Consider the following 27,039-nt stretch of genomic DNA (forward strand, 5'->3'; position numbering starts at 1 on the left):
GTGTATCTCATGCATAATAGCGGTTTTCTCATCTCGATATTCATCTGCCTTTCCTTTTATATCAGCGTTCTGTTTCGATTTTACGAGTTCCGTCCGAGAGCCGCGGCGTCAATGAGCGGGATGTAAACCGTTCGCGTATCCCTAAAAAATTAGTGCCATACAATATTCAACCTTATTACGAAGCACTAAAGATTGTTATGAGAAGCCGGTGTGTAATCGTAAGTTGGTCGATCGACAATAAGTCTTGTTTTGGCATTAAACCGCGATTTTGACTCAAAAGGGTCGGTGAATGGCTGGTTCCCTTTGATTTTGACATCCGGTGCACGTGAACGATTATTTCTTCGTAGACTTCAAATAGCAATAAAAATATTGAATTTTCAAATGCAGGGAGCGAGATTAATATCGTCTGGCCCATTGTCTTGAGAGGCTTTTGATTTTATAGAACGTTTTTTCGATATGAATATGTTTTGTTTGCTTCAAAAAGATTAATCGTCTTCCGAATGAGGAAACTTGTTCGGTTTTCGAACTGTTCATTTACATCCCAAGTCTGTTTAAGCGAGGTATAAACCGTGTAATGGGAATGCAAATTGATTTACATATAAGTTCTCCTATTACAATATAGTGTGTGAATGTGAAGTTAACGATAATTTTCATACGGTAAATCAACGGTAAATGGCACAAAATTGATGCGTTGAATATCAATCATTTCACGAGCGGCCAATTATAAATACATAGTAATCAATGATTTATAATAGCAGAAAGAGTGGCCATTTACACATCAATAATGTAATACCAACGACAGTTTGATTGGTAAGTAACGCTGTTAAAGTAGATGTTTTCAATGGCGAACACATAAATAATAAAAACAAGGAATCCCATGATTTCAACTATCCAGTTGCTAAGGATAAACATTAGTTTACAAAATAAAATAGTTTTGCAAATATCAATAAGGAAAATTCATTTATAAGAACTAAGAGTTATCAACACGATTATTCCACGAAGTTCAGAAGCTTTTGGTATAGCTAATCAATTACAATTACTTCACGGAGTCAATGATTTAACTGCAATAAATAGACTTGTTGTTGCATTTCTATGAACAAAGCTTAAAAATACAAAGCAAATTGAGGTCCAAACGGTAATAATTTTCAGATATATAAACAATAAAATCACTCCTAAAATACCTGGACTCCTAAGAGTATGACGTATAGAGTTCTCACAGTTTGCCGGTAAAAATATAACGTTGGAAAATGATACAAGTATGCTACCATTTATCAGGTCCAGATCTACTTCTGGATCGAGAATTTCGAACTCAAATAAATCAAGCTTTTGACCTACTGCCATCGGTCGAATTTGGTGTGAAAAGACTCTTTCTATGTATGTGTAAATGTTTGGAAATAGAAATGGAAGCTGGCTATATCCAACATCATTTTTGTGGTTTTGCCCAAATTCTCGAAATTGCAAACTCATAATCCAAGAATGTATCCCTTTCACTTGATGAGTAAAACAACAAAATAATTAGCATAGCAAATCGATCACCGTTTCGTTTCAAGACATTTTTTGCTGCGTCAAAATGATTTAGGAGTAATCGAAAAAGTAAAAACAATACAAACTTCTTTAGCTCGGAGCAAAAGTAAAAGCAATCGAACTAGCCTCGAAAGAAATTGAAAGAGAAAGTACATTACACGAACGAACAGAAATTGTTCGCTTTGATTAAAATACTTTTGCAGTAACAGTGAACGAAGACTCCTTATCAATCGGAACGAGTATGTAAAAAAAGATGGCTGAAACCGGTCGAGTGCTATTGGATGTCGGTTCAAATGAAACTATTGCGTAAAAAGTGTGTACTGAAGTCGATTAGATGTTTAAGTTTTGGAAGAATATATAGATATTAAGGATATTCAAACGTGTAAAGTTGTACATGATAGATAGATGTTTAAAGTAATTACATCAAATTTTCCTGAGCACATTAATGTTTACCTTCTAAAATAACTCCAGTTTAAATCAAACATCCCGTTAACATAACTCGAACATACTCATTACCGTACATTAACTTTGCAAGGCTATAATTAGCAATCCGATATTTCGTAAGTAATTCATGCCACGAGATCAACCCACTTGTAATTTAAAGAGCAACATTAAAAGATTAATTTCCTTTAATTCGTACGAAATCAATCAAGTTGCATTAACCGATAAAGTTTAACAAGTAACACGGAGTAACGCTTAATGATAATCAAAACCACTGTCCTAGATACGTCACTGGCTCTCTGAATCAACTTATTTATTACAAACAGTCGCTTGGTCAATCGGCAAGTGGTTATTGTAAAAAATGTATGAGCAAATATCATTTTTATATTTTAAAGGTTAGAGTTCATATTCCGGTGAGTTTACGTTGACGACATCATGATCTGTGGGATACACAAAAGCATCTTTCAGATGTAGCATTATTATTGATCTTTATCTCGGTATACGGGGCCCAACAATTCGACATGCATTATTTATGCTCGAAGGGAGACCGTTTATTGAAATCATACGACACAAATGTAAGTATGACGCTTTCCTCGCTATCGCCACTGATCTAAACATTTCCGTAATGCCCCATTAAAATGTTATACGATGCGGGCCATGGATATGTAGGCAAATTGTTCTTTGTTTGGGAATTTTGTTTAAATCTCTTTTCGAGCTGCTCTGTGGTTTTTATAGGTTTGACGCAACTATTTAGTAATCTGAGGTTTGACAAGTCATTTTATTCTGTTGTTTGTTTTTCGCCTCATTAATGTTTTTACTTACTGAGTAATTCAGTATTAATTCCTTTATTGCCTAAATAAAAAGTAGGACCACGTCCAGGAAGGAAAAACTGCTTGGGGCACTCAAAAATAAATTCATTAATGTTACAAAAGTTTATCAAAAACATCTACATTAAAACCGATCAAATGGAATGGAACCATTGAGCCGTATTTTATCTATTCAACGTCGAGTTCTCTTTAGGGTAGGAAGCTGCTGAAAATTAAAGATCAAACCAGTAAGGAAAATATTATATCACGGAACGATGTAGATATGGCAAAGTCAGTGGTCAGTATTACGTTGGCACCATCCCAAAATATTATTGATGATACAATGTCTGTTGTTCGAGTATTTGATTGAAATACACATGTCATGTTACGACTTCTTCATTGAGATTCCTCAGTACGAGAAAATTGCGGAATGATCGATACATATATGACGGACTACATCAGTTGCATAACATCTTACATGAAATGTTAGGTCAGCTCAGAAAAATGGGTCAGCCTTGTCATCTTCACATGCGATAAACGAGCACTGGCAAATTTATATACCATCGCTCTCCTGGAATTTAATACCGTAACTTGATAAGACTTCTCATTGGTAATGCTAAGCTGTTAGTGAAATATGGGGAAGTTATGGCAAAGAGGTACTATGAGCAAAATTGTAAAAATTAAAACCACATTTTTGCATTCGCCAAATCTTGTGAAAGAGATCCAAAAATCAAACATTTCCCGCCAGAATTTCAAGCAGAAACTGTTGTAAAAGAACAAATCGCTCCAAGTTGTGTGTTTGGCATAATAATTCCATCGAATGATAACCTGGGGATTCGTAGTGCCGCGAAAAATGAACGTTTTTATGGTGAACAAGAATTAACTTGTTACGAATATAGGGCATGTGAGATCTGATATGGATTGTTATGATATATTTTTGATGGTACGTATAAAAGTTAACATAAACGCGTATGTTGATATCATTTGTTTTTATCGCGTCTTCTGTTTGATGACGTTGTTAGTTTGAATGTTTTGCCATTTACTGTTATTGTTTTGGTGAACAAGCTTTGTATCTGGTTCTTTTAAATTGATCTTCATCATTTTATTCATATCTTAATATAAATCAGATGGAAGAAGATAGCGGTTTGTATGTTTCGTTAATATGGTTTTTATACCCTGCAGTGGATTAGATTGCAGTCCATGAATTGGACGTCTTACTCATAGTTGAGAACTCAAAATATGCCAGCACTACCTTCATCTCGGCTTCACTGAATATTCATATCAAAATTACTAGTTCTATAGCTATTAAAGCTTGCACTCGCGCAGTTTCAGATTAACTCTAGATAGTGAACCGAAGTAGCAAAAACCTGATTCGGTCGTTATTATGTGAATCTTGTTCGTGTTCTTAGTGAAATCCGTTTTATACTGTAGTAAGTATGATGAAAATGTATGTAGGTTTTTGAAAATATTCAAGGAGGAAGCTCTCATTCTTTTGTAGTGCCAAATTGAATGCCAAAATCTTTTCTCAGAAACACTTTAATTCAGTTTTAATGGCAAATTGCACTAACAGAGCCCAAAAGTGTAAACTGTTTTTAAATTTTGAGTGATTCTGGAAATATTTTCGCGAAGCATTAGTGACTCACCACGCACATCAATTCCAAAAATGTTGAAAAAAGTGCATTAACAAATAATTGCAAAGCTCTTCCAAAAACTGGCAGTTCCCCTTTTCATAATTGTTTTTAAATTACCAAACAAAAAACAGCCGGGAGAAGGAACAGCGTTAATTTCAAAACGTTTCGACTTGATTATCGTCAATCTTTTTCATATAAGCAGGAGCGAGTTAGTTGAAATAATTTGTTTTTTCTTAAGCTTCCCCGAGCTGGTTTTTGTTGACACAGTCAGCAAATATAAATGTGTACACAGTCACAAAGCCGGAGTCGTATTTAATTTGTCCGAACGCCAATCCTCGATACAGGGATTTGTAGTGCGAACCGATTACTGACCAAACGATGCCTATCAACAAAAAAAATAACGAAAAGATTTCATCAAAAAATCCAGCCACAATTTCTGATATATCGAAAAGCAAATGTGTTGTGTTTGTAAATATAATATGACGTGAACAACAATGGACGCCAATAAATCACTCACGGTGCTGTGGACACAATCGCGATCGGAAGATGCCGGAACTACACTGATGAATTCCAAACCTCACCACCGCCATGCCTTTGTTGGGAGTTGGGGAAAATATAATAGTCTGAACACGAGGTGTCTGGTTCATACAAATTATACCCGAGCGTCTGGTGCTTATATTCGGCAGAACTTTAACAAGATAGATAGATGTATAACTATCAAGATTTATTGCAAAATTATGCAATACGGTACGTGCTAATAATATTTATTTCAAAATTAAATAAATGGATAGATAGATACTATTACTTTTAGGACGGTCCGAGAGTACATAAAGGAAGACGAATAAATGAGTTGACAGTTTTTTCAATATAATAAATGGAAGAATGCCACGATAAACAGACAAAAAAAATTCATTGAACAGGATCATCAGAACATTTGCATAATAAAGCTGCATTGAAAACAATGCACATAATGCGACTGAATACTGAACTGAAATCGCATATCGATGTCATTCAAACTATTATTTTAGTTTTGCGGTTCAATAACGATGAACCTGAAATCCATTTCACGGTCGACGACAAACAAAGCGATACCTAAGTTGACCTGACCTAACGTAATCTAAATGTAACTAACCTAACTAAATTTACACAAGTCATTTATGAATTTGAATTCGAGTCTGGCCGGTGTCAATAGCGGTAACGATATCAACTGAACTCTAATTGATGAAGCTGTAGATGCCTACCTATTGATTCTGAATTCATCTAAGTTAATTAGTGGGGTGATATTGATTGGGGTTTAATCTTCTATCTATCAAACTCAAGCCATCATCACATATTGCTTTGGCTTACAAATTGTTTTTGCGTTACTTTGGTTTGCTTTTCATATACTCAACAAAAGGATTCTAGGATCTCTAATGTTGACCGGACTAGCTGTGAAAACTCAAATTCAGATAAACCTACTTCCACATTTATTAGTACGGCTACGTAGTTTGTAATTCCAACGCTGTGGTCCAACAAAGATGAATCTGTAAGCCATTTCACGGTCGGTGACAAATTGCCAGTGTGCCTTTTATTGAAGCGTGCATAATAAAATTGGTTGAGTGCGCTCGCAATCTTGATGTGAACGTATCCGGTGAACAAAAAAGTTTTGAGGACAATAGAGGAAGGATGGAGATAATAAATTAATCATAAAATGGACAAAACTTTATTGATGGGGGCTATTGTTGAGGATTAAAATAGTGTTGATGATTGTAAATGCTTTGAATTTTATAATATTTGAAGGTTTAATTATAGAGCAATGTGTAAATGTAAACTAAGTAACTATTTACAAGTTGAAAACACGATTCAAAGCATTTCAAATAAAATCACATTTGAAATTGCCTCAAAAGTAACATAAAAGAATATCCAGAAAATAAAAGCCTGTATTCGATAGCTAAAAAAGGTGAGCAAGAATAACAGCGACCATTTCTCACACGTATCATGATACTACTTTATACGGCCATATATCAAAACGACGTACTTACAAATATTGATAAATGAATCGTGAAAAATAAATAACAGCTCACTTGGTCAAGTCAAGTCAAGACCACAGTTTCACTCATATTTTATTGACGTGTTTATGATGTCTGCTTGCTAATTGCTGTTAATGTATCCACATTTGTTTCTTTCAAGTGCAGCTTATTTATTCTTGCAAAGTCAAAGGTCTTCGGAAATCGCAAAAACATCAACCTTCATTATTTTAATATTTTCATCTTCATCAACTTCAATTCCTGATTATTCTGTTGCTAAGCCAAATCCCGTTATTCCATTCTTCCTTTGTCTTTTAACAGTTAGGTAATTGGAATTTTCGATTTATCCAAAGCTGTAGCAATGTTGGGGTTAAAAACTCATTGTGTCAGTTTAACTCGAAATAGTTCGGATATCCTAAATATTAATTGTGTTTGTTCTCGTGACTGTAATGTTTTTGATAGCATTGTTTATATTGTACTTATTTAAATTAGCATTTTCATATCAGGAAGTCACTAGATTCTCTTTGTCTTGTTTATGTTATCGCAAAATAACGTAGAATCGTTAGCGCCGATGCTTACCCCATAATCTTATGAAGCTTGTGATCATAAAGTCAGGCCGACCGTAAAATATAACTCCAGGCAAATATCGATTCCGAGCCTTTTGTTAAAAATTGCATCAGGACAAAATTCATTGACTGACTTTCAAATATTGTCAGCGTAGTAAATTACATCAAAGAGTAAGACTAATGATAAACTCTGTCGAATATATGTACATGCGTTAGGTTCATAATAATTGTGAACATAATGATTGTGAATAAGGTTTAAGGATATTGGTGTTCTCACTGTGGCGTCTCAATATATTTATGCCAATATAATATATGTAAGGCAAAACATAGAGTTATTTAGTAAAAAGAGTGACGTGCACAATTTCAACACCAGAAATAAACATAAATTAACCGCATCCAACTATCGATTGCATAAAGTGCACGGTTCGTTTGTGGGCCTTTGTATACGCATTTATAATAGAATCCCAGTTCATTTGCTAGAACTAACGGACAGTTCTTTTAAAATCAAAATTAAGGATATTCTGATTAAAAAGGCTTATTATAACATTAATGATTATTTCACAGATACACGCAGATGGCAGCTCTGAAGTGGACAACAAGTGTTTTTTATATATATTTTTTTGTGACTATAATTTGAAAAGATATTGAATTATATAATTGTAATTTAATTATATTTAATTGTAATAGACAGCTGTGTTGCTGGGAAGTTTGTTCTTCACCACTTCTTCTTCCCAGCCATAACACTAGGAAGTGGTGAAAGGGGGGCGTTTTGGGGGTGCTGTCCTTATGTATTACTTGACGTGAAAAAGTGCTAGAAACTAGCCTATTTTCAATAAACGTTTTTGACTTTGACTTTGACTTTGACTTTGAACACAGCCAAATATTCTTGAATGTCATCCGTCAGCTGTAGTTCCCAGTTAAACAATACTTTGATGTCACCCCGCTCTATAATACATAACAATACCCGGCCTGTCAAAGACCTTGCCGACAGCAGGTAGACACAAAAATCAACAAACCAATTCAATTTAAACCTTTCCAATGAAGCACCGTTGCCTCTACAAACTCTAAAGAAACAGGACCAATTTTAATGCGAAATAAAACCAAAAACAGCAGCAGTGTGATTAATAACACTTATTTCGGGCCACGAGAGGGTTTGCCAGGATCACGCCGGTCTGACTCGGATGCGCCCTATGGATGCGTTCGCTAGCTAGACGGCCATTCGTTCATCGTACGTCTCCCATTCCCTCAGTCGGTCGACCGCTTGCGTCGCGTGTGGACGTATTGCGCGCCGCGAATTCTTCTCCGCACGTAATCGTCGTAATAACCAACAAAAAATAAAATAAACTGTGACTGGTCTGTGTTCACGTAACGTTCTCTCGTAAAGGGAAATACGGCTTTAGCTAACTGGATACATGTCGGTTTTACAACGTTTATTGTTTTTAGTTGGCAAGTGCAAAATGTGATGTTATGTGTGCTCAACGAGCGTACCGTCCTGTGTAACGTTGCCTCAAAGTGAACTACATGGATGTAATGTGCTTTTAAAATTGGAAACACATAATCTCCCTACTTCGGAACCGGATTTTTTAATTGAGGTTGGTAAAAACAGTCTTGCTAAATTATTAGGTATACTTGCGTTCCGCTATACTCAGATAAGGTTAGTGTAGGTGTTTGTGCTAAGAGTGACTAATCAAGTCAAGGTGAGGTACACAAACACGAATTTATTCGAATATCTTATGTACATTTTGATAGACATTAGTGAATCAATGAAACCGTAGGTATACAGTGACAATAAAATTAGACCGGTTCCGAGAAACTTAAACTCAGAGCAAATAGCAATTGCTGGTAGAGCAGATTTCATGGAAATGGCTAAATATTCAAATTGCTTTGAGGATACTGAATGCAATGATGCCGAGAGACAACAAAGAAAAAAATATCGCCAAGAATTTCATATCGCTCCCTATTTCGCAAATGAAGGTCAATTGCATAGTGGACGTTTCATCGAAATGGTCAATAAGAATTGGAATACTAAATAAACAACGATACACATTCCCATTCCCAGTTGCTTGATTATTTTGGCACAAATCCAACCATTATTGGTGGTATTCGAAGTATACTTTGCTTACCGCTCGTTGTTGAAGGATCTGCTAATATTATGAGCATTTATAACACAGTCAAGAATTCAGAATTGTTTCAAGTTCCTCTCTTTTGTATACCCGTATTAATTACATTCTCTTTTATCTGAAGTAATTTAAATTGTTAGCCATTTCACTTTACGAAGGAAATAAGATTTTGGACTAAGATAAACTTTGTCGGAATTTATTTTTGTTGTCTCTTTTTCAAGAGCTATATCGTTAGCGTCGTGATTGCTTTCATCAATGCTTGGTAGAGTAGCATTTATATCTTCATTTTTATTGTTATATTCAACAAGCTTGGTTATGGCTTCATTTTCTGCTTATTTCATCTCTCAACAACTAGTGTTTATAAAACATTAAGTCAATCAAAGACTAATATTTCATTCGTCGTATTGATGCGTGGAGCGTATTTATAAAATAAACATTTAGCTGGAACCTACGTTTCTCTAAATGAGTTTATCTGTGGACGTTAGTAGAAAATATTGTGTAAACACAAATGTAATTGTACACGGTTGGTCTGTGTGTTTGTTTATCACAGTGTTTCTGAGAACACAGTGTCAATTAGGGCATGCAATACCGGTTAACCGGTTTTGTTTTTACCGGTAAATCGCCCATTTTTGCGAGTTTTAAATTACCGGTAAAAATAATATGAAACCGGTAATTTACCGGTTTTTACTTTTTTCTGATAAAATATAGCAATTGTTCATTTAACGTCAAATCTTTGTTATGTAGCCTGAATATAATGTAATGTTGCATACATTACGTATTGTAAGAGTGTTAAAGTTGCTGTTTTTTAGGAAAGTAAACTTGTGTGTCCTTAACTATCTCTAGGTTAGATACAAATCTTCTTTCTCATCTTAATTTATACAATCTAAATTAATCTGTTTTTCCTCTTAGCTTTGCCTCATAGCTGTCAGCTCATACTAGGTACAAATGTAGCTAATGCTTATTTTACCTACTCAATGACCTTACTGAGCAAGGGCTTTTACTTCACCACCATGCGGACAGCTCTGAGGACACGGTGGAGCACACAGTCCAGGTGTGCACTGCCTGGGAAGGGTACCGCCGTGTTGTCGTCGAGGCAATAGGCAGCGGCGACCTTCCGGAGCTAGAGGGAATGGGAAGCCGTCGCCTCCTTCTGCGAAGCAGTCATGCTCGAGAAGGAGACGGCGGAGCGACTGCGAGTAGCACCTCTTATCCCAGCCGCTTTAGTGGACTAGGAAGACACCACGGGCGCCAAGGGTCGAGAGACGACTCCCGGCCACCGTAGGCGTCGGTCTGTGGGCGGTGAGTTCGGGTGGCTCATCGTTCCACCGTCTGCATAGACAACAGACCCGTGTCAGCGGCGCGCGTTGTTGCACGGGCTCCTCAGGGAGATAGATGTCAGCAAACCCAGTGGGGCCCAGCAGGGCCAAGGCCTGCCGGGGCCGCGGGATTGTTCGAAAGAGTTACCGCGACCCTGGTCCATAAAACGCCTACTAAAAAACATGGGTTTTAGACAGAAAGAGTCCAGGCTGTCATTTGATAATTGACCATAAAAAAGGGCTTTCACTTTAATGAAAAATATATTTTTTTACGGTAATTCTTTACGTTTATCCCTTCTTGTGACGGGGTCGGCTTTCCGTATCTTCCTTCTTCCACTTCGCTCTATCCTCCTGAATAGACATCTTCCTCTTCGAGTTGCAGAGTTTCATGTCATTCATTACGACACTCAACCTCCACGGTTTCGGCCTGCCTTTGCGCCTTTGACCGAGTATATTGAGATTGAGTATCACATTCACACTGCCGATGTCCCCAGGTGTCACTCCTTTTTACATGTCCGTACCATCGCAGCCGTTTCTCTTGCATTTTGTCGGCGACATCGCGTACGGATGGTACTGACATGTTTTTTTTACGTCCCACGTCACAAAAAACGTTTACCACCTTATACTTTGCATATTTATTTAGTTTTTGCTTTAAGACTACCCAATCTTATTGTTATAATATCACATTAAAAAAAAAATACAAAAATTACCGTTTTACCGGTTTACCGGTAAAAATATTTTTATTACCGAATTTTTACCGGTAATTTTTGTTTTACCGAAATTGCATGCCCTAGTGTCAATGCGACCGGTCGGCGTATTTATGAAACGCGATAAATGTAAACAAACCACATTGCGTAATAACGATCCTAGGCTTTTTGAGACGGATTACAAATATGAACACTGAAGTAGGTACCTACATAGGTTTGATAATAATTTGTTAAGAGTGGAAACAAAAATATTCAACCATAGAAATACTTGCTTATTTAATGAATTACTAGTAGCAGTTGTTATTGTAAGTCTGGCGTAGCCCCTTCGTGGAATTAGAAATATAGCTGTATATTTTTCTCACTTGGCTTTTATTTTATTTTCTATCAAATATTAAGGCATACGTTTTTTGTTAGATTTTCGCTAAAAGTTGTGGGCTTCTTCTCAAAACAAGACGAATATTTCATTTGAATTTTGAAATTATAAATGTAAGTTATGCGTTCATAGGCAATAGGTTAAAAAATATTTAAGACTCATCTCTGCATTAACTACCTGTAAATACCTGCATACTAGGTATTTAACAGAGATTTTAATAAAAAAATGCTACCTACGTTCTTTAAAATTTTATTTAGAATTATAAAACCATTTTTTGATCCAAAAAACTTTTCATCTCTACAGGGATTAAAAGGGTTTGTGAATTAATAGAAAAATTCTTTGATATTTCTAAATCTCTTTGTGATTAACGTTAGAACTGATTTATTTAGTTAGGTACGTTTTTGTTTATTCATCACCATCGAAATTAACTTTTGACTTTGATTTAAAAAAAAGGTCCTTCATAATACTAGTCAAAATATTAAGAAGCATTACAAATAGAAGATCCCTTATGAATCTGCAAAGAAAATTAGACCTTATTATCTCCGTTGTAATTATCAATTTGTATGGCAATAAACGGGAACACAAAAGCAATATAGCTGGATGGTCTAGTCTAGATTCTCCCCTCAGTCTAGTCTACGGTGACCTAAATACAATTACACAATTACCTCGTTTGTGCATTTGCAGATTCCATTCAATTTCTAGTTGTTAGAAAACAAACGGATGATAAGTTTCTTGCAGTTAACATGTTCCATTTAAGTTTAATAAATAATTTAGTTCCTACTGGAACTAGAACTTAGGTATTGTGTGTGGTAAACATAAACTTGTCCATATCTATGTGTTTTTTTGTTTTTATAATACTTATGTATTAGCGTAGTCTCATACTTCTCCAAATATTTTATGCACTAAATATATATCGAGGATAAAGTAGGTAATAATATTTTTAAACATAATGTAGACTATCTCTATTTGATGAAAAACAAATCCTTATAAGAACGGACGTTGGTCTTATTTTTAGCTTTAAGCAAATGGCTGTCTGATTTATTATATTATTCCTAGAAAGGCAAAAAGCCATTAATGGTTTCGTGGTTTCATCTACATCTGTTAATGAATAACCAATTGGATTTATAACAGTAGTCATTCTATTTTAGGCAAATCCTTTCCTGTTTATAGACGAATGAGTCATCGATATAAAACAGTTCATAAAACCTATGTATCGAGAAGACGCCTTACAAAGAATCGAGTCTGCGCTACTTAGCACTATATTTTGGGCAAAAGTTCATTCAATGAGGTCGATTAACGCTAATTTGAGATTTCCTTAGAAATCATGATTCGATACGGTAATACAAAAATCGTTAATCTCGATGTGGTAGAATCCCCACTGGCTATCCGTTTTAGAAAAAAAAATTAAGTTTAGAATAAAATATAAGTTTGCGATAAAGAAAAACTATTTTAATTACCGATATTTTTCCTTTTCTTATGTTTAATTTAGATTTTTTAACGCGATTAAACCGATTTTTACCATGATTTAAATTTTGTTAATAAATCCTTGTTTCACCAAAAAAAAATTCTGATTCAAACGAAGTTAGTTAGTTAGTTAAAAATGTTAAAGTTTAAAATAAGTTAAAAGTTGGTGGTTATTCAAGGTTGTAAAATCTCATATAATATGCGAGACACGCACCCAGAGATACCTACTGATTACCCAACAGTTTCATTACTGTTATTACTGCTTATGCTTTTATTTTCTACTGAGAAACTGTTGACAGTCATGTCGTAATCGTGCAATGACATTTACCCAATCAACATTGTTATTTTCATCTGTCATTGTTTTATAAACAGACATATACCTATTTTCTTGTAGAATCTTTATACCGTATTCAAATAAAGATTAAGTACTAACTTATCTCATATTCTTCTCTATAGCCGATATAATATACCCTTTATTCTTAAAAATCTAAATAACTCAAAGTAGATATTGTAATCCTTGTACCACTAAATCTACCATTATCGAACGCTTTTCAAATACGTCTATAAAGTTCTTTGAATCCCAAGATTAGTTATTCAGTTGTTTTATATTTAGTTTTAAAATAAGCTAATCCTTATTCCTTAGTTTTACGTTCCACAGATATTAAACCTATTATCATAATATTAGAAATAATCCGGTATCTTCTAATCCGACTAAATATGCATGAGCTGTTTTATATTTAATAAGCCCATTTTTGCAAAAACTTTTAATCTGAAATAGTTAGCCGTCCAAACTGAATTTGTGATTCGAATATTAGGTATGTATTCACAAATTCTAGGAGCTTAACTAGATGATGCTGATTTTAGCAACAATTAGAGGTTGAAGAACTTTTGTCATGACAAAACCGGTGATTATTTTTATTCAAATGTTCGCCTATTTCAAATATTTACGGTTAAAACTAGTACAATTATTATAAAAGATAAGTTGCTTGATAAGATTATGGAATTGCCGCTCTCCTCATTACTAAGACAATGACTCAAGTCTTTGAGTGCACTTCACATTAATTTCAGTCGTATCAAACTTACTAAAATGTTTATGTTAGTTTTAAGTTTAAAGTTGACGTTTTAAACAGACGTTGACTTAATAAGATTTGAGAGAATCTCGAGTTTTTATTAGATACATTTACAGTTTTCGCTCATCTACTCTCTAAAGTTTTGCTTCTAACTAACCACATTTTTGACTTCAAACAAGATCAATTAAGTAGAAACTGTTGTTTAGTCTAACTTATCTAACTTAGTCAATTATTTGAAAAAATACTAAAATGTTGAAAAAACGTTGCGAGATGATAACCTATTGACCGATACGTCGAAACAGGTCATGATCTCAAGTAATCACTTGTTTTTTCATCAACCGACGGCACGGTGTCAAATCTTCATACAGGCGGTGAATTCTTTGAAATCCAAAAAAATGGGTAGGTACTAATTACTTCTACAAGACTCAATTTTATATTTGCTATGTGAAGGAGTTAGGATAGTTTTGTGTAAAATATTTAAGATTTTACTCATCTGTTTCGAAGTTAATTTTCAAATAAAGGTTTGTCCTAACTTTATCTAGATAAACTCAGCTAAATTCACAGTTTAAACATTCACGTATGAAGCCAAGGTTATGCCTAGTTAAGTTTTAATGTCGCAAGCCGTATAGGCCTTTCGTGTGGCTTAATTTGTATCTCAACGACTAAGCTTATATGTAGTATTCTTAATTAATGCGTAATTTTATTCAGTACTAAGTACTTTAGTAACAATATTCCTTCTTCTTCTCAGAAAAGTTGAGAAGCCATTTATTTTGCACGCGCGTGTAGCGCGAGGCCTTATTTTTTTAATCTAGATTTGAAAAAAAAATAGCTCCTAGAGGTCAAATCTAAGTTTATCCTTATAATGACTAAGTTATCTTAGCAGGCACCAATTAAAACGATGTTTACAAAAAACGAAGTTTCCAAAAATAAAGTCAAAGTGCTTTAGGCTATCTGAAACACGTGTTTCTTGATAGCCTAATACAGATTTTGCTCACGTGCTTAAAATGTACTTGTCATCATTTTTAATTAGTTCATATGTTCCAAAAATCTAAATAACTTTTGCTTTTGAAAATTAACAGAGAAAAAAACTTTGAGGCCTACCAACAACCGTTAAGAAGTACTAGGATAACAGTAACGGAAAGAGATGCGTTGTACAGTCAACTTCAGGTCAGTGGCAACAGTTTTAAATGAAAATCGTACTTATTACTATTGATTTAAGGTGCATGACAGTTACCACTAATGTGTAGTCTACCGTACACATGTAAATGTATCTTCCATAGATACAAAATAGATTATCAGATTAACCAAAAACGTTGATGTTGAACAGCAGTACCGTGAAAGGAGACGTAAGGGACTTCCCAAATCTTTCTCCTCTCTAGGGATGCTGGATGAATCAGCAGTTGAACGTAAGGGGCTCATGAAAACGATGGTGAGATACTGAATAATATGTTTGCACGAATCAGGTAATATTAGGTAAGATTTTGAAAATGTAGATCTAAATGGAAAATAAATGCTAGTGTTTAAGATGTAGGTATATTCAAATTAGATCCACGCACAACTACATTGCTAAGTAAAGATTAATTTTTAAATGAATCCAGCTATTCTTGAATACGAATTGCAATTGATTTTCTAACCGTTTAAGTTCAAACTTAAATACAAGATCTTAATAAAGCTGAAAATAATCTTGACCATTTGATTTCATACCTCCATGGATATCAATGATTTGTTTTCAAACAGTCTTGCCATCTATCTAATACTAGGCGTGGTTCCATTTAAAATTCCATTCGCCTAGTCAAATACGATGAACATACAGACAGAATACAAAGCGAATCACGAGCCATTAGTTCAAAGGTTAGTCTGGCAACTTTGACTGGAGATTTAAGTTTTAAATAAATTTTAAGTCTGTCAGAAAGAGTATTATCGTTGAAGCATCATTTGTTATTGGTACTATAGAATTTTGAATCATTGTTTAATGTAAGATTTATTTTGATTCAGTTGCGCATGTTTTGTTTTAACGAAACACCATAAAATCATCATTATAATCCGGCTGTTCACTGTTTCATTCATGGACAAATTAGATTAGAATGCTTACTCCATATAAGATTCTTCTATGTAATTACTAATTGATGTCCCAATATACTTTTACCGTATTTTCTTCATCAATAAAATCAATAGCATCTAAAATAAACTGTCCTACGTCACCAAGGCCAAGTTGCTTATCCATAATTTTTACGCCATTTCATTCTCATTGATTATTATTAAACTAAAGTGTAGGCTTACAGACCCATATTTATTCCCCCTACTTATTACAATGGTCGGTTTCTCTTGAAGCTATTATTAGCTTCATTACAGCAATAGCGAGGCTATAAAAAATTAACGAGTGAAATACGCGCATGTTTCTCACAGTGTGTTAGGTTAGGGCTCACACGGGTGACCTTTTTGATCGATATTTTATTTTATGATTACTAATTCAAATCATAAAAACGTTATTTTCAATTAAAACTGCTCCGGTTACAATGAAAAGAAGATATATTTTTTATTTTCTGACACAAGCCTTATAGCTTAAACGACAAAAGTTATCGTCGGTATGCAAAACGAATGAAGGAATTGAGCATTAATATTGACGTGAAAATTCCTTACAAGTAATGCGGTTGAATTACAAGGAAAACTGAATCAGTACTGGAAACACTCATAAACTCAGTCATCCATTTTGGATAGCTTATGAATCATGTCATTCATGAACTACTTACGGCCAATCCCAATATTTTATCCATCTCTTGTTTAGCATACCTGAGATAGAAAGCTGTCATTACTTGTATGGGGCTAATTCTATCTTTAGTAATCAAATAAATAGATAGATAGAATATGGGAGCGGCGATTATTAGATGAAGTACAAAGTACTTTGATATCAAATAAATATGACATTGATTATAAGTAGTTACTTTGTTAATATTGAGTTCATACTAAGGTCAGCTCTTGAGCAACCTCGAGGGAATTTATTTGTTCAAAACACATTAATTGAGATCTGTTATAGATTGCTATAATGACTTTTTAATCATATTTGTTTGAATTTGAATTATTGGTTATTCATAAGTTTTGTTTAACCGTTTTTTATTGATCTCACAAAACAATTTATCAATTTCAAGTGGAACATTAATTTATCTAGTAAAAATCTCATATTTTGTCAAAACAAATATCTTCAAGGCCAACTTAAGTGGCTTTCATTATCTGTTTCAAGTGGCTACCATAAGCTTTAGAAGAAAATACGAGATAGAAGCAGTAACTCGAAGTTCTTTTATACTATCCGGTGATAAAATTTACAGTAGGTATGCATTTTTAGGTAGAAAATCATAATGACCCCTTCGCTAATTATGCAGTAGGAGGGAGTGTTCGAATTTTTACTGACTAAAAATCATCTTTGTTCCTTTTGAAGCCGTTTGTGTACCAGGACCTCTCAGAACTATCCCAACAATCCCACAGCCACGGAATACAGCAAGCCTAGTAAATATATTTTGACGATATAGCTAACATGACTTCACCTATTTAATATTACATTTTATTTCAGTAGCCTAGAAAGTAATAAACACATTTTTTACATAATTGCTTCAATTAAATCTTAATAGCTTAATTCTCAACTCATAAAAGCAATTCAAAATTAAGCAACTATAATTACTCTACATAATGAAGTCGTGTTCATAGAATTTGACCGTCAAACGTGATCAATTAAATAGTAACAGTAAGTTATAAAATTTCCGTATGTTGGACATAATACAGAAGTAACATTATTTTTAGGGTTCCACATTTCATTACGTCCAGATAAAAGTGTAGTAAAAAACCTCACTGGATCCAAAACAAAATAAGAGAAAAAATTACTCTGATTTGCAAAAAGTAATCCATTATACTCAAATGTGAAAATAAAACCATAAAATTCAAATTATATCCGTGCTGAAGTGTGATGCAACACGATTGCCAAACCCCATGCTTTCATGATTGCAATCTCGAAACTTAATACTATGTTTGATAAGCAGAACCCTAAGTGCTATTAGCGCGTTGGGTGTCAATTTCAACTGTTTGCCCTGAGAATGGAAAACAGCGTGAACCATGTGCACGAAATATGTGACAGCGACGAAAAATGCGGAAAATAATAGACGGAATACTGTATTTGGAAAAGCACTTAATATGGAGGAAAAGCTTGCAGGATTCTTGTACTTGGAGTGAATGGAAAGAGAGATATTTTATGCTTTTCACTGTCGCTTTATAAAGTCCAAGCTATGTACTGTTAAGCAGATCTCGTCAGATAACTTTGCTACTCTGAATGTGGCTACAAGTGTATTGAATATAGGCGGGAGGCATCGAATTTTAATTTCAGAGCGGCCTACTTGTTGTAAATTTTATAGTGCCAGTCATTTAAATAAGCGACAAGTTACTCCATACTTTAAAAAATTTTAACGTCAATGCAAACAAAACAACTAACAAATGTTTTATACTCTATTGTACATCTGTAATCAATAAAAACATTGTACCCTCTATAAATTAAATACAGGAAACAGTTAAAAAACGACTTATGGGTACGGAACCGTTTACTAATGTTTTTATAATTGACTCTAACATAATATAGTGATGTACTAAAAAAATATTTTATTAGAATTTTTATCGATGTTAACTGTCTAACGGCAGGTGGTGAAAAAACTTTGGAAGCCACAACACAGACTTCAAATTGAGCATCACGAGATCATGACTTTTAAGTTTTAGGTTTTTTCCTTGGCTTTTTTATAGGTTTTTTGTATTAACACGTGCTAGTGAGGGTAAACACGGCGGCATGGAGTTTAAAAGGTGTTCCCAAACACAGCTGACGCTTACGGCACGTCTTGAAATATACGAGCGACTGTTTGAAATAATGTGAATGCTCTTAGCGTGTTTAACTTGCTTTAAGGGTTTTTGAACGAAAAATTAGACGGGAGTGGCGTTGGCGGCTTTGGTGAAAGAAAACCATTTCTGAAGACGAATGTGTTTGCTTAGAGTATCTGTTAAAATTTTCGGTTTATTTTACACTACATTAATGTCCACAAAATATATCAGATTTTCTTATTGTAACGTAGTTCTAATGCACGGTAAAGGATGAATTTATGAACAATTTCCAATCACGAAATGTCTCTTCGAACCCCGGCCCGGTGCTTACGTCATTCATTACCTCCGAACACACCCTAATCTATTTCATGCTCAATTTATTAGTTACCGATACACGACGGTAGTCTAACAAACAAATTAACAGTCCGTAACTAAACATACGTAACATAATTGTTATAAAAACACGATATTACATTGTAAAACATGGTTAAATTGTTATTCTCAACGCTTCATTTGCTGTTCCGCGCGCTTTTTCAACAGTAATGGCCGCCCGACAGCTGTCATGGCGGTGTCAGTTCTAAATTTAAAATAAACATTTCATTTTTTATTATAAGTTCTTATGAGTCGGTTGGGTTAGGTTAGTTTTATGGTTTAATTTTGGAAGTTCCCTCCGGATCCATTTTATATTTGAATCATAAAATACTTTATGGAGTCCCAGTAACATTTAAGACGCATCAAATGCTCTATTTATTTTCCTGGTATATTTATTCCTCAGTACGTAGGCGTTAGTTTTTGCTACTCCGTCAAAATTTTCGCAAATCCCTCTAGAGAATACGTCAAACTGTATCCTGCAAAAACTCAAATGATTTGCACGACAAAAGCTGTCGAAATTCCCTTAGCATTTAAGCGACATACTTTTTACACATCACTCAAACTAAAGTGCGTATTTTAGGTTGTACCTTCAAATTCTTTATCCCTTGGGCCGTTCGAAGCCTATCTCTGGATTTCAGAGCTTCAGCTGTCGACTTGCAGAGGATAAGTCTTTGGAAACCACGTAAGTCTAGACTAAGTAAGACTGATGTTTTATTTTTCAAATAATGGATAGCAATTGTATTGTGTTTTGGTTGGATTGCGTCTTTGTGAGTATTATTTTATCGTGGAGATTGCATTTAACTTAGAGCTTAATTACTTACTATTGTGAGAGAATATCAGTTATAAGTATGTTTTCACCTACTTATGATGTATAAGTTCTTTCATGATAAAGTTTCCAATGCCGACATCAGTATTCATCTTTGCATCATTGCTCAAAACAATTATAGTGTGTCTAACTAGACATCATTTAAGTTTTATAGCAGCCGATGACATCTCATCTTACTTTGATGTTAATATGTATATTGTGTACATAAGTATACAATCATCTCTAGCAACTTTCTAAATACATTTACCGACTTAACGATTCTCATCCTTGCTTCCAATCAATAGCACAAAGAGACCCGTTAAATGTCACACCTCAATCATGTCTTCATGCCAAACACACCTGCACGATATACCTATCCCTTTCATTACCGTAGTGTCAGACAGAGAGGTGTGAAGTGTAATGTCACAAGAACACGCTAATTCATAGAACTGATTGATGTAAACATTGGTTATGTAATGTAGTGTTAAATTCTAAATGCATTCTGTATTGATTCTCGATGATAAGTAGTTAAAGTAATAATGAATATTCAATGTCGATAGTTTGTAATCAATATCGATATGTTATGCTGTCATCACTATTTGATTCTGTTAACGTCATTTTTCAAACTATAGTTTTGATTTCAAAACCTCGAAACAGAATTTGCATAAAATACATTAATTTAAACTATGATTTAGTTAATACCTAGTTTCAGTATTCAAATAACAATTAAATAAAACAATGTATTTCTCTAGTCCCTAAACGATGAAAATATAGACTCAATTCAAGACAACTGAAAATTACTTTAAAACCAAAGTTCAGATTCCAATTTCAAACACAAGGCACACACTTACATAAAAAGGTTTTACCAAACTTATTCAAAAAAAGAACGTACCTACCTACACTTCAAGTCACAATACGCGCTTCACCCTTCATTCTCACGCTAAAATTCACAGACAAAAAAAAACTTGGAGCAAACTCTTGAACTCCATATATGAAACAAGGAGCCAAAGTAGGTTCTAATCGAAGTCGGGAACATGCAAATATCGGGAGCACGTTGCGACAACTTATCAATATGGTGCACGTGACCTGGATTGTGAAGAAAATGGCGGAAAAAATGGCGCGAAAACTGTGACCTTGTTTGAAATGAAAGGAGTTTCCGAACTAAATGGGTTTTGGTAAAAGACAATGGTATGCGAATGGAGCAGTGTTATGATAGTATTTTGCCAGTGTTTGGAGAATTCCTTTCAATATTAAAGCTCGATAACCAAAATACTACTAACAACATTCGTAGTTTTTTAAGTCAAAAATACATCCTTTTAGAGTAACCAATGCAGCATGATTAAAACTGATAAAACTTCAACAATAAAAACAATCTACAAGGCAATTCCACCACAATGATATCACGAGCTAAAATATGCAACGAAACAAATTAACTGTATTATTCATTGGCTAATAATCTTAGAATTAAAAGACGCCGAGTAGAATGAGGCCGATATTTGCATAAGGAACGCATGACATTAAAATTCATTACAATAAGTTCTCTTAAGTTCATTCACTAGGACGACCCGTAATTACATTCATGGAAGAAGTATTTCTTCCAGGGTTATTCTTCCATTGTTTTTCTAGCATTTTTTATGAACGAAAAGCTGAGAAAGTTGTTTCATCCATACAGTAGAGGATAAAGACAATAAAATGATGTTTTATGTAGAAGGATTTAGTGAGCCCCATCTTGGAAATTGTTTCTTTTTGTTGTACTGTTATTTTGGGATTTTTTGTTGAAACAAAATGTGGGCGGTAGGTATATCTAGCTTGTCAGGATTTTGGTTGATTTGTTACCTGCTATTTTATTGACGCGTCAGGTCTTAAAACCATCGTAAACCTGCTTTATAAAACGTCGAAAATACTTATTTTGGCACAGCACTTTTGCTATCATCAAAACGCCAAAATTTTTTAACTTGCCCTACCAATAAAAAAGGGAAAAATAAACACACAAATTCGATCATACATAAAATCTATATCACCCCAAATAGATATAACTTACGTAAGTCGTTGGCTTCGAATCCTCATATCTCGACAATGACGGATAAAAATATCTATTGGCCCGAGAGTGTCGAATCTCTCCCTTCACGAGCTTATAATTTCAATCGAGTATTGGGAAGAGATACGCTCGGCTCAGGGCGTATTTACTCGCCTATTTCTCGATATTCAAGTAATGTTGACAGTAAAAGGATTAAACGCCCCTTTTGTAATGGTGAAGTTACCTTTTTTATTGTAAATATTGAGCCTAGTTTTACTGCCTTTATAAGACAGTGAAATTAGCGTAAGAGATGGATGATATGATATGTGTGGCTGGAAAGACGAACTGAGATTATGTCGGAATCTTAATAAAAATTGGGATAGCGACGAAGATTTAGATACAATACCGGCGGTTGATGATAAACTCAATTAATTAAAAACCGTCATTGAAAAAGACAAGGAAAAGAACATAACAGATAAAACTCCGATCAAAGGCGAAGACCAAATAAATCTTGGACTTACAATTAACATATCTACACCAAAACGGTATCCACGGACGTCCGTCAGTATAATTAATAAGTGCGATAACTGTCGAATAATAATCAGTTTCCTAATTACTTTTAATAAAACAGCTCTTAATTAATATTCCATTTGTATAATTAGCTCGCATATAATCTATGGTAGAGAGAAATGTTAGTAGTGTCAAAAGCTTATCATTTCTCCTTTCTTTAGACTTGTTTGATAGATTTGGGTTGTGGTAGGTAGTTCTAATCTTTTAGTCATATTTCTAGTTGTAAATTAAGTTGGTTATTTGAAACGAAGTTCTGGAAGCAGGATTTTGGCTGTTTAATTTAAATGGATTAAAATTGTGGAAATCAATTTATTTTATGAACGTGCACGCTTGGGTGGTTCTTATTCTTTCGCGCAAAACTACTGAATAGATTCAATGAAAGTTGGCAGTAAAATTATTTATATTTTCGGTGTTTCTCGGTGAGGGAACTTCCTACAGGATAAATGCAAAATGTTAAACTTCGATTTTATCTGGTTTTAGTAAACAAACTGGTCCTAGTCTACACAACAGACACAACAAAAACTTCAGACACAATATGCATAAAAGGTAGTTTGACGGCTCATTTCTTTAGACATTTCCTCCTCAATAATTCAACTAACACTACCAACTAATAGAAATAAAAAATCAATTAATTACCACAGGTCTTCTTCAAAGATTTATTTAAACAAACCTCCATTTTGACTGTCATCCCGTACGGACACAAACTGACAGCATGATGAATGCATACGATAGCTCCCAAAACGTAATTAACATAATTATTTCTATAGTTTTATTACCTGCGCAGTTAAATTTTAATTATAACTGGTTTTATCTTAGAGTTGGGTAATAAGTAATAAGGCCCTTTCCGGTGGGAGATTACGACTGTTATATTTTGAGGTGTTATTTTAACTGAGTAACCTGTTCGGAGTTTAAGAATTTAGTTAAGAGTGAGTTGTAATTATTGGAACAAAAACTTTTTAATATGAGACATGCTCTTATAAAAAAATAATATTGAATAGAAGCTCAATTTTTTCCGCTATTTATGTGATATGAGTTTTTTCAAGAATTGTTTTATGTATTTTAAATATTTTTGTTCATAAAATATTCCCGAGAACTCTGACAATACGTACCTATTTCATTGGCACATACGTAAAAATGAAAAACAGATGACTACACCCGATTGTTTTATTAAAAGTCCCTCACTTATGAAACACATTCCCACATATACAGTACCCACCTATGAAATATAGGTGACTCCTTATTATAAGTAGGTAAAACTTACTGTTTTTAAACCGATAATCTAAGTATAATATATATAAGTCTCAATATGAGACATGTCATCGACTCGAAAGAAGAATCATAATATAATAGCTAGTTCCGTAATCTATCACACTTTAGTATTACCACAAGAACGGAACCCTACGAAAAATTAATTTGAAAGTATCCAACTATCTTTTAATCACAAAGTTGAAAGTCATTTCCAATAAAACGGCGGTTGTTATGAAGATTAATTACTAAAGAAAATTTTAGCATCGATTTTGGTAGCTTTAATTATTACGGATTTAATAAAATTAAGGATCTCGTGGACTTTAGCTCAGTCGAGATTTTGACGCGGATTTTGGTAATATTCCCTGTTCCCCGTAATCTTTGGCAATGTTTCATTTAGAAATAAGATTTTGAATAAATATTTTATGGCTTAATTTTGCTTATGATGTTCAATAAGACAATGGATCTGATTTGTGGAATTTTGAAATGGATAATATGGATTTTCTTAGCTAGACAAAATTACTTACCTAGATCAATTTGAGTCAGATTTTGAAAACTTACATTAATCATTGCTGTGTTTTCTACAAAAGCAAGTATAAAACAAATAAACCCTGTACATTTTTTTTTAATAAAACAGATAAGTCTATTAATTAAAAATCGTAGTCAAAAGTCATTCCCACCGGTTGAAATCTTAATCATCCACATTGACTGTTCCTGATTGTCCAATGATACAATTATAAAGCTGGTCGTCGCTACGGTAAAGGTTGATTATGATACACCGGCCGATAACTTTTAATCAAGTTTACACCCAGTACCCGAGTAATGTTTATTCATTAAAACAATTAATTATTACGTAACGTTGAAAGCTTTTAAGGCTTCTGTTGTAATATTAGTGTTAATTTTTGATAGCGAACGCTCTTTATCGTTTTTGATTTGAATTATTTTACAATTACAAGTTTATGCCTGTGAAAGAATTTAATTACTGTTAGATCTTATAACGTAAGTAATTTAACGTTTAGAAATGTAATAAGGTTTATATACAAGTTCTAATTAACATTAAAGTACTCGTATTCTCCTTAATTGCATTCCTTTTTAGGCAAAGTACAGATTTACCAAGTCGTATAAATTATATAGGGAAAGTGCGCGATCATCCAATCGTTCCATATTTGAATACGAATTTCACTTAACCAAATCCTAATCGGTAAAAAAACATGGCCGCCATAAGCGGTCGATTAAAAAAAACCTTCGAAATCCGTTAAGAAAACAAAACATTCCATTCGAATTTCAAAAAGAGATAACAAAGAGCTGTCACTCAAACGCAGAATGGTCACGCCCATGGAAGGTTCAATCAGAGGCCTCTTAGATCGTAATTACTCATGATTCTTGGTCAGTTCCGGCGTAATGACGGGGTACGATTTGATGATGCATTCTCTAAAGCCATAGAATAAAAAGAGATGACGTAAGTATATGATTAGGATGATAGTATTCATTACTTTTTAATTTAGTCCGGTCATCGTCGGCCGCCTCAATGACGTAAGAAAAGGCATTCCGAGCTTAATGCACTTTAGATAGTTTATTTATAATATTCTCTTTAAGCACGCTTTTCTCATAATGAAACTCGCTTCCTAGAAGCTAATTATTTTTTCAAAAACCTTCTTTAAGTATTAAATGAGTTACTTCAACTAACATTAAATCTCGAGAAATGCTGCCTTGTTTTCGCAGTAGCAAGTTCTTTTAGTATTTACTGTTGCCTTAATAGATTTCACAGATGTATCTAAACCAATAGTCAATGGCATAACAGTAATTGGATTACTCCAGTTAGACTACTACAACCGTTAGGCATAAATGGCCATGATTCAGTGCTAAAGGACAATGGGCACAAATATATGGGACCTGGTATACCCCACCAATAGGAATGTCATATATATCATTGGATAGGCCTTTTTATGTAGAACAATATTTACTATGACAGCTTTGCTGAAATGTTTGTCCGTTCTGAGATATAGATCAAAAACTGTGCAAAAGTTAGAACTAAGTAATCTATTGATACCTCAAGTTTTTAAAGGAAAATCTAAGCACTAATAACTTTAAGTCTTGTAAGTACTACTGTGCCCGTTAGGATCCATAATTGTTACTATTATGTAGCATTTCAACCTTTTATTGTACCAACTGGATATTGGGCGTAGTGAGAAACCGCACCAATAGGAAAGTCATACATATCATTGGACAGGTATTTTTAACTGGAACAACATTTACTATGACAGCTTTGTTCTATTGTTTGTCTGTTCTGAGATATAGATAACAAACAATCTTAAAACGGATGCTAATCAATACTGTAATCTGATTTTCTTTCATACAAGACTTACACTTAGTAGTTCTTAGATTTTCCTTTAAAAACTTGAGTTATCAATAGATTACTTAGTTCTAACTTTTGCACAGTTTTTGATCTATATCTCAGAACGGACAAACATTTCAGCAAAGCTGTCATAGTAAATATTGTTCTACATAAAAAGGCCTATCCAATGATATATATGACATTGCTATTGGTGGGGTATACCAATCTGCCCATTGTCCTTTAGCACCTCTGCGTTCCTTAATCTATGAGTCAACTGAGGAAGCGATAATTCGTAGGTAGTATGAATCTGTTCTAATCGCGTTGTTCGTAGTACAATGCTGGCCGCGGCGGGGAGTGCCGCGTTGCAATTGAATATTTAATTGAATGTAGAGCGCATATGGCGAGGTCAACGACCGGCTCACTTGACCGATGGTCGCTGATAAGATAGGTATTACTTTTGAAACACCCCCAATGGTGTTAACTTTAACGGTTCTCACAGCGTTGCAGATTAAACATTGATAACGGTTTTTTATTAAAAGTTATCACTAACCGCGTGGTTAAATTATACGATTGATAGATATACGTTTATTTAGGTCAATTAATTTCTCTCGTTGCGGTTTTATCTGCTAAATTACTTCATGGAACTGGCTGTATACAAATAAATATTGCAAATTATTTACCTTGATAATTACGTTCCTAATCACTCTGAATAAATTATTGTTCATCAGAAATTTTACAATAACTTTTAAACGAATAAAAATACCAAAAAAAAATATTTTTAGACATTATGAAATATTTTAAATTCTATAAACGTATTCACATT

The 27,039-nt window shown here is 34.0% G+C and overlaps 1 protein-coding gene across 2 annotated transcripts in view; it reads left to right on the forward strand.

The window, feature by feature from the left end:
* LOC110381084 (leucine-rich repeat-containing protein let-4) overlaps positions 1-27,039 on the forward strand; it is a 322,306-nt gene that overhangs the window by 81,872 nt on the left and 213,395 nt on the right. The window contains exon 1 of one of the 2 annotated variants that reach the window (XM_021341295.3): positions 8,200-8,566. The exons of the other annotated variant lie outside the window; for it this stretch is intronic. The gene's annotated coding sequence lies outside the window, so the exon portion shown is untranslated. Of the gene's footprint in view, positions 1-8,199; positions 8,567-27,039 lie in introns of those variants that run through there. 2 annotated transcript variants of the gene reach the window in all.

The sequence above is a fragment of the Helicoverpa armigera genome, chromosome 6 (assembly GCF_030705265.1).
Source record: "Helicoverpa armigera isolate CAAS_96S chromosome 6, ASM3070526v1, whole genome shotgun sequence".
NCBI classification, from domain to species: domain Eukaryota; kingdom Metazoa; phylum Arthropoda; class Insecta; order Lepidoptera; family Noctuidae; genus Helicoverpa; species Helicoverpa armigera.